The 13,649-nt window shown below is 35.7% G+C and overlaps 1 pseudogene; it reads right to left on the minus strand.

Moving 5' to 3' along the window:
- Positions 1 to 3,705: 3,705 nt before the first annotated feature.
- On the minus strand, positions 3,706 to 5,138 carry LOC107003915 (annotated as a pseudogene).
- Positions 5,139 to 13,649: the final 8,511 nt, after the last annotated feature.

The following is a 13,649-nucleotide window of genomic DNA, read 5'->3' on the forward strand; positions in this document are numbered from 1 at the left end:
CTCCTTACATTTTGGATGACACATATTTACTGTTTTTCAGCTTTCATTCATAGGATGTTGTGTGGTTTGTCCCAACAGCCATCTTAGTATTGTAGAGGCTTCATAGATAAATTGTCAGTCAGATATTTTAGTTTTTGAGTTTCTCTTTATATGCAATCTCAGATATTCTATTGTGAGACTTAAGTGTCATTTTGGCCAAGATATCTATTTGAAGTTATTTTTATGAGAATGATTCTTATATTGAGTTAAGTCTTCAGTTGAGTTAAGTAAGTCAGGTCAAGGGTCCGCTCAAGGCCAGCAATGGTCATTTGGTGTCGGCCACGTCCAAGGTGTAGGCTCGAGGCGTGAGACATAACCCCTTAAATAATTATTAGTCATAGTCATGATATTTTTTGTATTTGATATATTCATATTTTAAGTTTACATGAATAATAAAATAAAGACTATTGAATGGTGACTGACTTGTGTCTATCGATGTAGACAAAAACTCAAAAAATTATGAAATGGTTTTCTATTTTTTCTTTAAATTTTCAATGCATATGGTTGTAGAAAATTTCTCTTTATTTGTAAACTTTGTAGAAATTATCACATTAGCCTTTTAATTTTTTATGTTTTTGATATGTATTTATTATATTAATTAGTTTGACTTGAATAATAAAATAAAAGCTATTGAATGGTTATCGACTTGTGTGTATGAATGTTGATAGGAGCTCGAATTTTTGGCATTGATTTCATATTTTTTTATTTTAATATTTTGAATGATTAAGATTGTAGAAAATTTCTCTTTATTTTTTACTTTATACGAATCTTATTGTTAGTAAGTTTGTAATTTATTTTGGTTAAATAACTTATGACTTTGTTGAGAGTCATGAAACTACTAATTGAAGATTTTCCTCTCCTCTCTGTATATATACACACACAAAAGGTGATGTGAGACCTCCCTATAGCCTAAAAGACTATTTATCTTTTTTCTCTCTTTTTTTTTTTTGAATTTTCTTCTTTTATTTTTTTCATTAACTATTTTCTTAATAATTTAAAATTTATCATATTTATTATATTCAATTATAATTCATGGGTTATAAAAAAACGTCCATCTTTTTGCATTCTCCATTTAAATAACATACCTTCTCAATTTCTTCTATCTAATTCTTAGGACTCTGGCAATCCATAAATCACAATCTTATATGGAGTTGTTTGATATTGATTTTCATGTTTTCCTTCTTCTTTTTTATTCATATATTTTTTTTTTCATTTTTGTTTGTTTTTTCTTCATTCTCTTCATCGATCATGTATATAATAACTAAAAGAGAGAATACAAAAAAAGTGATGCGAAAATGTATATGGCCACCATGTTCATGAACATCATAGATATGTTTTACATTATCTTTTTGTGTCATAGTATCCAAACACGAGGACAAGGTGACTACATTTTTTTATGATAGTGTATATTAGATTTGTACAAATTTGACAAAATGAAAAAGAAAGTTTGTGGTGGTGGAAGTTTCATCAAGAGAGATGATCATATTAGTTTGATAGAATTGAAATTTGAAAGATTTAGAATATATAAAGATACACTTATTGTTGATTATTTTTAACAATTTGAATTAGTTATTTTATGTATTATCCAAGAACAATATTATTTGATAAAGTGTGGAGTGTTACATGTATAATTCTTTTTTATACCGGATAAATGTTAACTTCTTCTGAAATAATAAAAATTGGTGATTCTTAAAAGTCTATCTATCTATCTATATAATAATTGTTGGACTAAAATAGTGTGGTATTTCTCTCTTTACGCTGGTAATTTTATTTTCTTTTTCTTCCTACTTATTATTAAACTTATTATAAAATAAATATCTCAATAACTTTATTTCGAATTGTCTCATCATTTGCTATGGTTAATAATCATTATTTTGTTACATTATGTACAAATGTCAAAATATTAAAGTCACATCTTTAATCCTCTCAATTACAATGACTCTTCATTCTTAGGAATTTGTATATTAAATGTAGTATTTATTTGAAATATGAAATATACTCTTTAAATTTTTGTATATAAGCTAAGAAAACAAGAATAATTAGGGGTTTGTGTATGCCATTTTTTTTCAATTTTTTCTGCATTGATAATTACTTTTTTGGCTCCTTTTTTTAACCTTGTTTTATTTTTTAATTTTAATTTTTTTAGTGATTTTGATATGGTAATTCTTTAGGTTGTTGAATAGACAAATACTGGAAAGTAAGTTGTGATGAAGTTATAACAAAGAGGAGAAAGAAATCCGAATTAACAAAAATATTGATGTAAAAAATTAATAATTTCAATTAAAGAGTATGTACCTTATAGATGACTTGGAATAACAATTGTTACAAAATATAGATATATTTAATTGATTTTTTATAGCTTAACCTTTATGATTTAGTATAAATTTATTTTAATTCTTTACATAACCGCGCAAAGCGCAGCCAAGTACACTAGTACAATAAATAAACGTAGAAAATCAAGCAATTATGATAATTTTTACAAGAATTGCAATCGTTGTTGCAGCAACTATGGTAATATTAATTACTTTATGTGTTGCAATAACGATAGTAATATTAATTACGACAGTTGTTGCAATAACTATACCAATTGATATAACAACAATATCACTTGATTATATTGTTTTAGCACTTCGACAATTGTTGAATTATTGTAGCAACTTCTGAATGGTTGCTGCAGCAACTTCATCAATTGTTTGAAATCTTTGGCAGAAAATTAGGTAGAGAAGGAGCTGGCTAAGGAGATAGTGGTTGTGACATAGGAGAAGGTCGTTGGTGTTGATTGTGATGGTGGAAGAAGGGGTGATAATTTTTGTGGCGGTGGCGAAGGATGAGGAGGTGGTTCTGTGGTGATAGATGATAAAAACATTGTGGTGGGTCAATTCTTCATGAGCCTATGACTTGATCATCAAGATGAATGTAATTGCGAAAAAACTACCATTAATATCGAATTTGGATATAACATTGAAGTCTAAGTGGGGAAATAACTTTAATTGGTGTATGGGCAAAGCAGCTGCTATCCGACCCATTATAAGTAAAAACAACTAGCTATTTATCTTACTTGTTGTGAAAATGCATATTCTTTGGTAAGTGCAAAAAGTTTCCACATCTAAGCAAAAATCATGAGAAACTTTTGCAGGTTTCAAAAATATATCCAGCAAAGGGAAAATGAAGAATCACAAAGTGTAACCTCAAAATAAGACTTTGAACTAGGACAAACTAACTCAAAATTAACAGAACTTCCCTTTATTTTCAAGATCAGAAATAAAAAGATCCATTATGAGATGGAAGTGCTTTTCCATATCTATCTAAGCTACTAGCAGAAAAGGATTTCTTCAGAATGTAATTTCTCATCCAACTAAGCTAATTCCACAACAAGCTAAATTGTGATGTAATCGTCACGGAGTTGAATAAAACTGAATTTCACACACAAAAGAAAGAATTTATGTATTGCTTTCCATGCCATTAGAAAGAACCATCAGTTGAATAGAAAATGAAACTGATATCAATTTCTAGTTTTTGTCACCCTGTAATTAATTTTTATCTCCAGCATTGAAAAGTAAGTAAACAAGCAGTAATATGCTTCACAAAGCATAAGAAAGATATTTTCAAGGAACTGAATAAACTTCTTTTCTCTGCAGCCATTATCTCCACTATAAGGAATTCTCTTTAGCTTATACTTTTCATATATAAACCATTCATCTCGGACATCTTTTCCCTTTATGGAAGAACATATCTCTTTTGAAAATCTAGCTCGGAACATGACACAGCAGTGTAAAGACTTGGCCTTCATTTTACCAGCTGGTTTTCTATAAAAAATTTCAAGATTTCATTCCTTGGCATGATCCTCTTCTCTAAGTTAAGCTTTAAAAGTAGTGCATGAGAAGCCAGATAATTAGGTTCATACTCGAGTTCGTTCATGAAAAACTTCAATGTAGTCCTTATCTTAGCCTCTGATGAAGTCAAACAGTAAGGAAGTTTTTGCATTATGAGGCAAATATCAGAATGAGACCATCCAAAACTCTGATAAATATGTAATTTTCTTTTAATTTGAATACATCAAGCGATACAAATATATGAAAATTATTTTGAAGTCAATATACTGCTTTCTCAATTCACTCAGCAGTATTGAGCAGAAACCTAGGACGGCTGTAAAAAGCCTTGAGAATAACAGCCATTGAAAACCCAAAAATTTGCAACAATGATATATCTGGTGGCATAACTTTAGGAAGATAACTACAAAGCAACCTAGTCTCTTTAATAAGACTTGTAGTAAGGAGGTCATAAATGGGCAATAAATCCTTTAGATAAACAAGATTAGGCTCAATAAAACAGTATATAAACCTGTTTTCAAAAAATTGCTTCTTGTCATAAATGTAGCAGGTTGAGATCCAGATAAGCCAAGTTGTTTTAAAATCTTAAGTTAGGGTTTGAGGTTTTCATCAACACGGCAAAACAACAATTGAGGAGAAGAATAAGCAAGGGTTTTGATCTCTGATTTGTTCATACCCATTTCATCAAGGAGATGAAGTAACAAATGTGGGTCATAGTGTCTGTATCTCGAACATTTAACTTGTCTGTTGTGGAAATGGCTAATTTTATTGTGAAGTTGAGTGAATTTACCTGGAACTCCGTCAATACATCCACCGGTGACGCTGCCGCCACTGCAACTATGGATAAAGACAGGAAAAGAGATGATTTTGTGTGCCATTCCAACTATTTTGAACATCAAAACAAGCAATCTTTGTATTTGTCGGTGGTATTCTTACAACTCCTCCGCTGCTTCACATGCCTCACCAGGTAGAAATAGACAGTAGAATGACTGATTAGGGTCAGGCGTTTGGTAGGATACTTTTGTACAAAGGTTTTTGTGGTGAGTCAAAGTGTGTCGCTTGAGGAAAAACAATGAATTTAAATTGAGGGTGGTGATGTACCGTGGTTTCACGATATCTTCAATACTTTTTCCTTAAGTTTAGTGTGTGTCGAAGGCCTCTTTGAAGTAGTTTTAATGTATTTTTCTTTGTGTTTGCAGGAAAAACTGTCCAGAATGAAAACGCTGAAGATGTGCTGAAAATTGCAGAAAGGATGACTTACTAAGCCATCGACGGTTCGTCTACCCATCGACGGTTCGTAGGTGGCAACCGTCGCCATGAAGATGTTATATTGCCAAGGAAAGATGGGGAATTATTACTTAGTGTGAGGAGACGAAAGGGATGACGGTCCGTCGTCTCATCGATGGACCGTCCTGGTGATCTGTTGGTTTTAACAGAATGTAGCCTCAGTACCCGATTTGAAAAGATTCAGAGTGTATAGAAATGAAGGCCATCGACGGACCGTCGTCATATCGACGGACTGTCGTCTTAGTCCGTCGACGGTAACGGAGACTTGGAGAAGAAAGCAACTAAAATTAGAGTTGAAGTATGGACCGATGGAGGTGTCGAAGATCCGTCGTTACCTTGACGGTCCGTCGGTCAGGTCATCAACACGAGATGCGTTTTTGGACAGATTTTCCTTCTTTAGGTTTCCCTTTATGTTTGAGATTCTTTTATTATAAATAGGATCAAAAATCTTGTTTTTGGGGTTAGACTCTTGGTTATTTTTTTTGATTTGTAATATTGGTTGTTGAATATTGGGTTTTGGAAAATACATTATTTTCCCAGAATCGTTTTTTTGCATCATTTCTCGAATTCAAGTGATTTTTTGAATTTTCTTCAATCCCATCAAATTAATTACATGAATTATTGTCCAATTAAGATGAATTGTGTAATTATGAACATGGGTAACTAAATCCATAACTAGGGTTGTAGGAACCATGGGTAATTAAAAAAGTAAAACTAGCTAAAATAACAATTCTCGAATAGTTTCTTGCATGTATTGATAATTATTTCGTTTAGAAGTCATTTTAATGAGTGCACGCATAAGAACTCGCCTTATTGCTACTTGTCGCATCTAGGAGGTAGATAATAAGAAAAGAATTATGAACGTAAATTTAGTATATATTATCTAATAGGCTAGTGTCAATTGGTGCGAAGTAATAACTAAGTCATACATCGATTATGATATTCAATATGAGGTAAAAGGTAAGGTTTAGTAAAGTACACACACATAGACGGACCAAGGTGCGGAGTGAAATTCACTAGTTGCCGGACCAAGGAATGAGAGGTACATAACTTACCATTTTACATGCAAGATACTAGGACAAAGTTGTTATAGCAAGGGTTATTGCGTTACGAACCTATGGGGAGCACTTACACCCTAGTTTCTCTCATGGTTTGATAAACATCAAATATTTGAACTAGCTACTTCATTACTTAGACTTAATTAATTACTTTTGTTACACAAAATCCCCTCTTTAATTGTTTGTTTCCGGAAGGACTTGACTAAATAGATTTAATCGTAGATTAAAGTTAAGTCTAAACCATTTTCCTCGTGGGATTGACCCCAACCTAACATTTGGGTTCTTTACTTGATACGACCGCTTATACTTTTTTAGGGAAGTATAGTTTGAGCATATCAAATTTTGGCGCCGCTGCTGAGGTAAATGGAATGTGAGTACTAGGTGAAGTCTGAATAGACCAACTCACTATCCTCTCTTTGGGTTTTCTTACCTGTGTTCTTTTTCCCCAAGAGACTGTTTACTTTACTGTTGAACCGGCACGTTAGTATCTTGTACATTTTATTGATATGAAATCTGAAGCATGATGGCTAAATAAAATGATATCTTGATTTAAAGAAAGTGCTTGCATGATTAGGCATAGTGAATGATGAATGTGTGGCTCTAAGCATGACATTGAGATACACCCCTGCATGAATCTCAATCTTAAGATCGAACTAAGTGTCTAATAATCGGGTAGGGTAATGAGGTGTTAAGTGAGTGTGAGAATGTTTAATAGACCACCGTTGGTACTGAGCTAGAACTTGCCCGGTTAGTCCTACTAAAAGTAATCTGTAATACACAATTAGGAAAGGATCATACTCCCTTGTTCAAGATAGTCAACCTTTATCCTAGAAAAAATAAAAACTAATGAAATTAATCCCTTCTAGATCCAAATGATTTGAGCTTAAAATGAACCTTCCTTTTCTACCCCAACTTATCTTCTAGGAACAATGTGTTGGCCCTGGTCCCTCCTTGGACATGTGCACCTCAGCTTATGCCAAAAGCATAAGTTGAAGGTGGCTATTACCGAAAATAACCTTGTTGGGCCCTGACCCAACCTTGGGTAGTGTGTACCTTGACTCATGGCAAAGACATGAGTTGAAGGTGGCTATTATGTGGAATGCTCCGGAAAGTGGGGCTGAAAGAATAAAGAAAGAGAAAGAAGAAAAGAAAAGTGACTCAAGAAAAGTTGAAATCAAGTAAAAAATTGCAAAAATTGAAAGTAAAAGAAAATAAAAAAAAGAAGAGTCACTTACACAAAAGGAGAGAGAAAGGACAAAAGCAAGGCAAAAAAATTTAAGAAAATTAAGAAATAGTGCGAAATAAACGATGAAAAGGTAGGATGATTAGTTGTTATGTAAAGGTGGACAACAAGTCACTAAAATACATCAAAATGTACCTTATCTGACCCTGAGCCTACGTTAAAGCTAAGAAACTCCTATCGTGATCCTAAGAGTATAATACGTTGAACTTAAAGCAGTGAAAATAAGGGCAAGCCTATGGTGATAAGTACCAATGAGGTGAGAATTTTTTCAGAGAGTGAGTGTTGAGAAAAATAATCCTTACACTCAAACTAATAGCACTGTGTGAAAAAGGAGGATATTATTTTTAAAGAAAGGACACTAGTAACGATACTGGAAAGTTGGCACCTTGGTGATAAGTAAAAGAAGAGAGGTGCCGGTGCGTAGTGAGTCTGTGTCATGGTCTGATCCACATGAGCGAGCCTAATAGTGATATCATGCATGAACACAATGAAAATAATCGGGATTGATATCAAGATGAATGTGAAAGCTAAAATAAGGATACTCTTGAACAAAGGTTTTTGTGGTGAGTCATAGTGTGTCGCTTGAGGACAAACAACGAATTTAAGTTGATAGTGCTGATGTACCGTGGTTTCACGATATTTTCAATGCTTTTTCCTTAAGTTTAGAGTGTGTCGAAGGTCTCTTTGAAGTAGTTTTAATGTATTTTTCTTTGTGTTTGCAGGAAAAACTGTCCAGAATGAAAACACTGAAGATGTGCTGAAAATTGCCGAAAAGTTGACCTATGGAGCCATCGACGGTCCGTCTACCCATCGATGGTCCATAGGTGGCAACCATCGCCATGAAGATATTATGCTGCCAAGGAAAGATCGGGGAATTCTGACTAACTGTGAGCCTATGAAATGGATGAAGGTCCGTCATCTCATCGACGGACCATCCTCGTGATCCATTGGTGTTAACAGAATGTAGCCTCAGTACCCGATTTGAAAATATTCTGAGTGTGGAGAAACGAAGGCCATCGACGGACCGTCGTCATATCGATGGACTGTCGTCTTACTCCGTCGATGATAACAGAGAGTTGGAGAAGAAAGCAGCTAAAAATAGAGTTGAAGTATGGATCGACGGAGGAGTCGACGATCCGTCGTTACCTCGACGGTCCATCGGTCAGGTCATCGACGCGAGACTCATTTTTGGACAGATTTCCTTATTTAGGTTTCCTTTTATGTTTAGGATTCTTTTATTATAAATAGGATCAGAAACCTCATTTTTGTGGTTAGACTCTTGGTTATTTATTTGATTTGTAATATTGGTTGTTGCATATTGGGTTTTGAAAAAACTTCATTTTTCCGGAATCGTTTATTGCATTATTTCTCGAATTCAAGTGATTTTTTGAATTTTCATCAATCTCATCAAATTAAGTACATGAATTATTGTACAATTAATATGAATAGTGTAATTATGAACATGGGTAACTAAATCCATAACTAGGGTTGTAGGAACCATGGGTAATTAACAAAGTAAAACTAGCTAAAATAACAATTCTCGAATAGTTTCTTGCATGTATTGATGATTCTTTCATTTAAAAGTCTTTTTAACTAGTGCACCCGTTAGAACTCGCCTTATTGCTACTTGCCGGATCTAGGAGGTAGATAATAAGAAAAGAATTATCAACGTAAATTTAGTATATACTATCTAACAGGCTATTGTCAATTGGTGCGAAGTAATAACTAAGCCATACATCGATTATGATATTCAATATGAGGTAAAAGGTTAGGTTTAGTAAAGTACAGACACGTAGTCGGACCAAGGTGCGGAGTGAAATTCACTAGTTGCCGGACCAAGGAATGAGAGATACATAACTTACCATTTTGCATGGAAGATACTAGGACAAAGTTGTTATAGCTAGGGTTATTGCGTTACGAACCTATGGGGAACACTTACACCCTAGTTTCTCTCATCGTTTGATAAACATCAAATATTTGAACTAGCTACTCGTTTACTTAGACTTAATTAATTACTTTTGTTACACAAAATTCCCTCTTTAATTGTTTGTTTCCGGAAGGACTTGACTAAATAGAAGTAATCGTAGATTAAAGTTAAGTCTAAAACATTTTCCTCGTGGGATCGACCCCAACCTAACATTTGTGTTCTTTACTTGATACGACCACTTATATTTCTTTAGGGAAGTATAGTTTGAGCGTATCAAATTTTGGCGCCGCTGCCGGAGAAAATTGCTTTTATATGAACTTTAAGCATATTACCTATTTTAGTCAACAATTTCCTGATTTTACTTTTTCTTTTTTTTTGTTTTTTTCTTTGTCTCTCGGTGGTCTAGCTTTAGTGTATGCCAAGTACACGGAGTCGAGGAGAACCAATACTTCCACTTGCTCCAGAACTAAACCGCACACTTCGTAGAATGAATATTCAAAACAATCCTGCTTATATCGATGATGAGATCAACCCATAATTTCCCTCGTCGGTTGATGCTCATAATAGAGTGGTTGTTACTAACCCTAGTGAAGGTAATCCAAGGAGGCAACCTCCCGCCCCACGCCCTCAAGAATACTATAGGGGAAATGCTAACATCACTGACTCTGATGGGCCACTTGTCCTACCTCCTCTACCACATGGTCATACTTTTGTGGTAACTAGTAGCTTGATGCAGATGCTCACCGCTAGAGGTTTGTTTTTGGGGCTACCATGTGAGGATCCACATGCTCACATCGCCAAACTAAGGTCGGTGTGTAAGAGTTGTGTAGGGAGGCCAGACATAGACATGGATGTAATTGGATTAAGGGTGTTCCCTCTCTCACTGACGAAGGAGGTCGCAATTTGGTTTACTGAGTTGCCCTACAGTTCAATCTATACTTGAGAGCATTTGAGGGATGTGTTCCTAGCAAGGTATTACCCGGTTTCTAAGAAGCTAATCACAAAGATAGGGTGAACAACTTTGTGGCATTACCAGGGGAGTCAGTAAGCAGTTCTTGCGATATGTTCACTTCATTCTTGAGAAGTGTCCCTAACCACCACATTGATGATGAGTCACTGAAAGAGTAATTCTATAAGGGGCAAGATGATAATAATAAGCAGTGCTTGATACGATTACGGGTGGTTCTTATGGGGAGTGTACTTATGAAGAGATCGTTGAGAAGTAGAGAAAATCTCCCAGAAATAATAAAGCTTGAAGCACTAGGAAGTCGGATACTAGGATAAAACTTTTGCAATGCAAGCTTCACGTAAACCAGCTGCAGATTAGATTCGTGAGAGATGGCTCAAATGAGAAATGAGCTTCGGTTGGTGTTAAAACATGTCACCGGGGGTAACTATGGTAACAGAAACGATCGGAATGGGCCCTATGTTCCACCTCAAAATCGGTAAGTTGCTTTTAGGGATGGTGGAGGTAGTATGGCGCGAGTTGAGGATATATTGAAGAAGATAAGGAGGAGGTTTGATGCTACTGTTGATCACACAAAAGAGTTTAGAGGTGATTTAGCAAATATTGGGCAAAAGTTGGATGCACATGCAATCTCAATCAAGCATCTTGAGTTGCAAATGGATCAATTGTCTTCTACTGTGAACCCACGCCAACCGAGTATTCTTCCTAAAAATATTGTCTAGAATCCAAAAAATGTTGGACATTGTATATCACTACTCGAGGTAGTAAGCAAACCATGGATCCACCTATGCCGTCTGCCGTCGAAGATGAGAAGAGAGGAGATGATGAGGTAGAGGAAGTTAGTTGTGAGTTGGTAGATCAATCGGGAAAAGAAGCTGAGACACCCCAAAAAGTGACCCCCATTCCTAAACCACCACCCACATTTCCGCAAAGATTGGTGAAAAAGACTGAAGATGGTAAATACTGGTGTTTTATTACTTTGTTGAAACAGCTTTCCATCAATGTCCCTTTGATAGAAGCTCTTGAACAAATGCCCGATTACACCAAGTTCATGAAAGATATGGTCACTAAGAAGAGATCAGTTAGTTTTGAGGAGGATGATCGGATGCAAAATTGTAGTCTATTGCTACAAGGTCTCTTGTGCAAAAGAAAGAAGATCCGGGTGCTTTCACTATTCCATGTACAATCGGGTTGTTACACTTTGCTAAAGCATTATGTGATCTTGAGGCAAGCATAAATCTCATTCCTCTCTCTATTTACAAAAAGTTGGGTTTGGGTGACCTAAATCCCACTGCGATGCGACTACTGATGGCCGATCGAATGGTGAAGAGGCCTATTGGGATACTCCATGATGTGCTAGTAAAAGTGGAGATATTTATTTTTCCGGCCGATTTTGTGATTCTTGATTGTGAGGTGGACTTTGAGGTGCCTATTATTCTTGGGAGGCCTTTACTTTCTACTGGTCGTGCCTTAGTTGATATGGAGAAAGGGAAGATGAAGTTTCGGTTAAACAATGAAGAAGCAATTTTCTATATTTGTACGTCCATGAGGCAGAATGGTGAGCTCGGATCGGTATCCGTGATATCCTACAAGGTTGAGAGTTCGTTCGAGGTACAAATAAAAGCTTGTCTTGGTGTTAAGGCACTAGCACAGTTATCATGAATTTTGAGAGTGATTGTATTGAAGAGTATGGGTCATTAGTTGCGGCACTTGATCGAGGTGATGTTTGGTTCAAACCAAAGAAATTGTATTTAGATATGAAGCATCACAAGTCTCCACGCGCGAAACCATCTATTGAGGAGGCTTCAAAAGTTGAGCTTAAGGCTCTACCACCTCATCTGAGGTATATATTCTAGGGGAAAGGTGACACTTTGCCGGTAATTATTACATCAGATTTGAATATGCAACAAGTAGAATGTTTGGTTGAAGTGTTGAATAGGTTCAAGAGAGCTATTGTGTGGACTATTGTGGATATTTGTTACATAAAATCAAACTCATGCCCGATCATAAGCCCAATATTGAGCACCAGAGATGTTTAAATCCACCTATGCAAAAGGTAGTGAATAAGGAAATTATTAAGTGGTTGGATGTCGGAGTCATATATCTGATCGCTAATAGTAGTTCGGTATGCCCTGTTCAGTGTGTGCCCAAGAAAGGAGGAATGATTGTGGTCCCTAATGAGAAAATGAGATTGTTCCAATGAGGCCGGTGAACGGATGTAAAGTGTGTATGGATTACCGGAAATTGAATGCAGTGGACTGAGAAGGACAATTTTCCTATGCCCTTCATGAATCAGATGTTAGATAGGCTTGCAGGAACGGGGTAATATTTTTTTCTTTATGGTTATTCGGGTTACAACCGAATCTCTATTGCACCAGAAGATCAAGAGAAAACCACTTTTACTTGTCCTTATGGAACTTTCACGTTCAAGAGGATGCCCTACGGGTTGTTTAATGCACCGGCTACTTTTCAGATATGTATGATGTTCATATTCTCCAATATAGTGGAGGACACCATTGAGGTATTTATGGATGATTTTTCTGTTGTTGGTAACTCGTTTGATCATTGTTTTAATCACTTGTCCGAAGTTCTCAAAAGAGGTGAAGATTGCAACCTTGTGCTAAATGTGGAAAAATGCCACTTTATGGTGAAAGAGGGTATTGTATTGGGCCATCTCATCTCAGAGAAAGGTATAGAGGTTTCTCAAGCTAAAGTCGAGGTGATAGAGAGACTTCCCCCACCCATCTCTGTAAAAGGTGTGAGGAGTTTCCGTGGGTATGCGGGTTTCTACCAGAGGTTCATCAAGGATTTTTCAAAAGTTGCACATCCTCTGTGCAAGTTACTTGAGAAAGAGTGTAAATTTTATTTTGATGAATCCTGTGTTAAGGCATTTGGTGAGTTTAAGGAGCAATTGGTGTCTGCGCCCATTATTATTTCCCCGGATTGGAGTAAGCCATTTGAGGTGATGTGTGATGCTAGTGGGGTTGCGCTTGGTGTAGTTTTGGGTCAAAAAAGGGATAATATCATTCACCCCATTTACTATGCCAGTAAAGCCCTTAATGAAGCCCAAAATAACTACACTGTGACTAAATAAGAGCTTCTTGCGATGGTCTTTGCTTTCGAGAAATTCGCTCCTATTTTCTTAGCACAATAGTTATAGTGCATACTGATCATTTTACCTTGAGATATTTGATGGAAAAGAAGGATGTGAAACCGAGGTTGATTCGTTGGGTATTAGTGTTGCAAGAATTTGACTTTGAAGTGAAAGATAGAAAAGGAACCGAAAATCAAGTTGCCG

This window comes from Solanum pennellii, chromosome 11 (assembly GCF_001406875.1).
Source record: "Solanum pennellii chromosome 11, SPENNV200".
Classification (NCBI taxonomy): Eukaryota; Viridiplantae; Streptophyta; class Magnoliopsida; order Solanales; family Solanaceae; genus Solanum; species Solanum pennellii.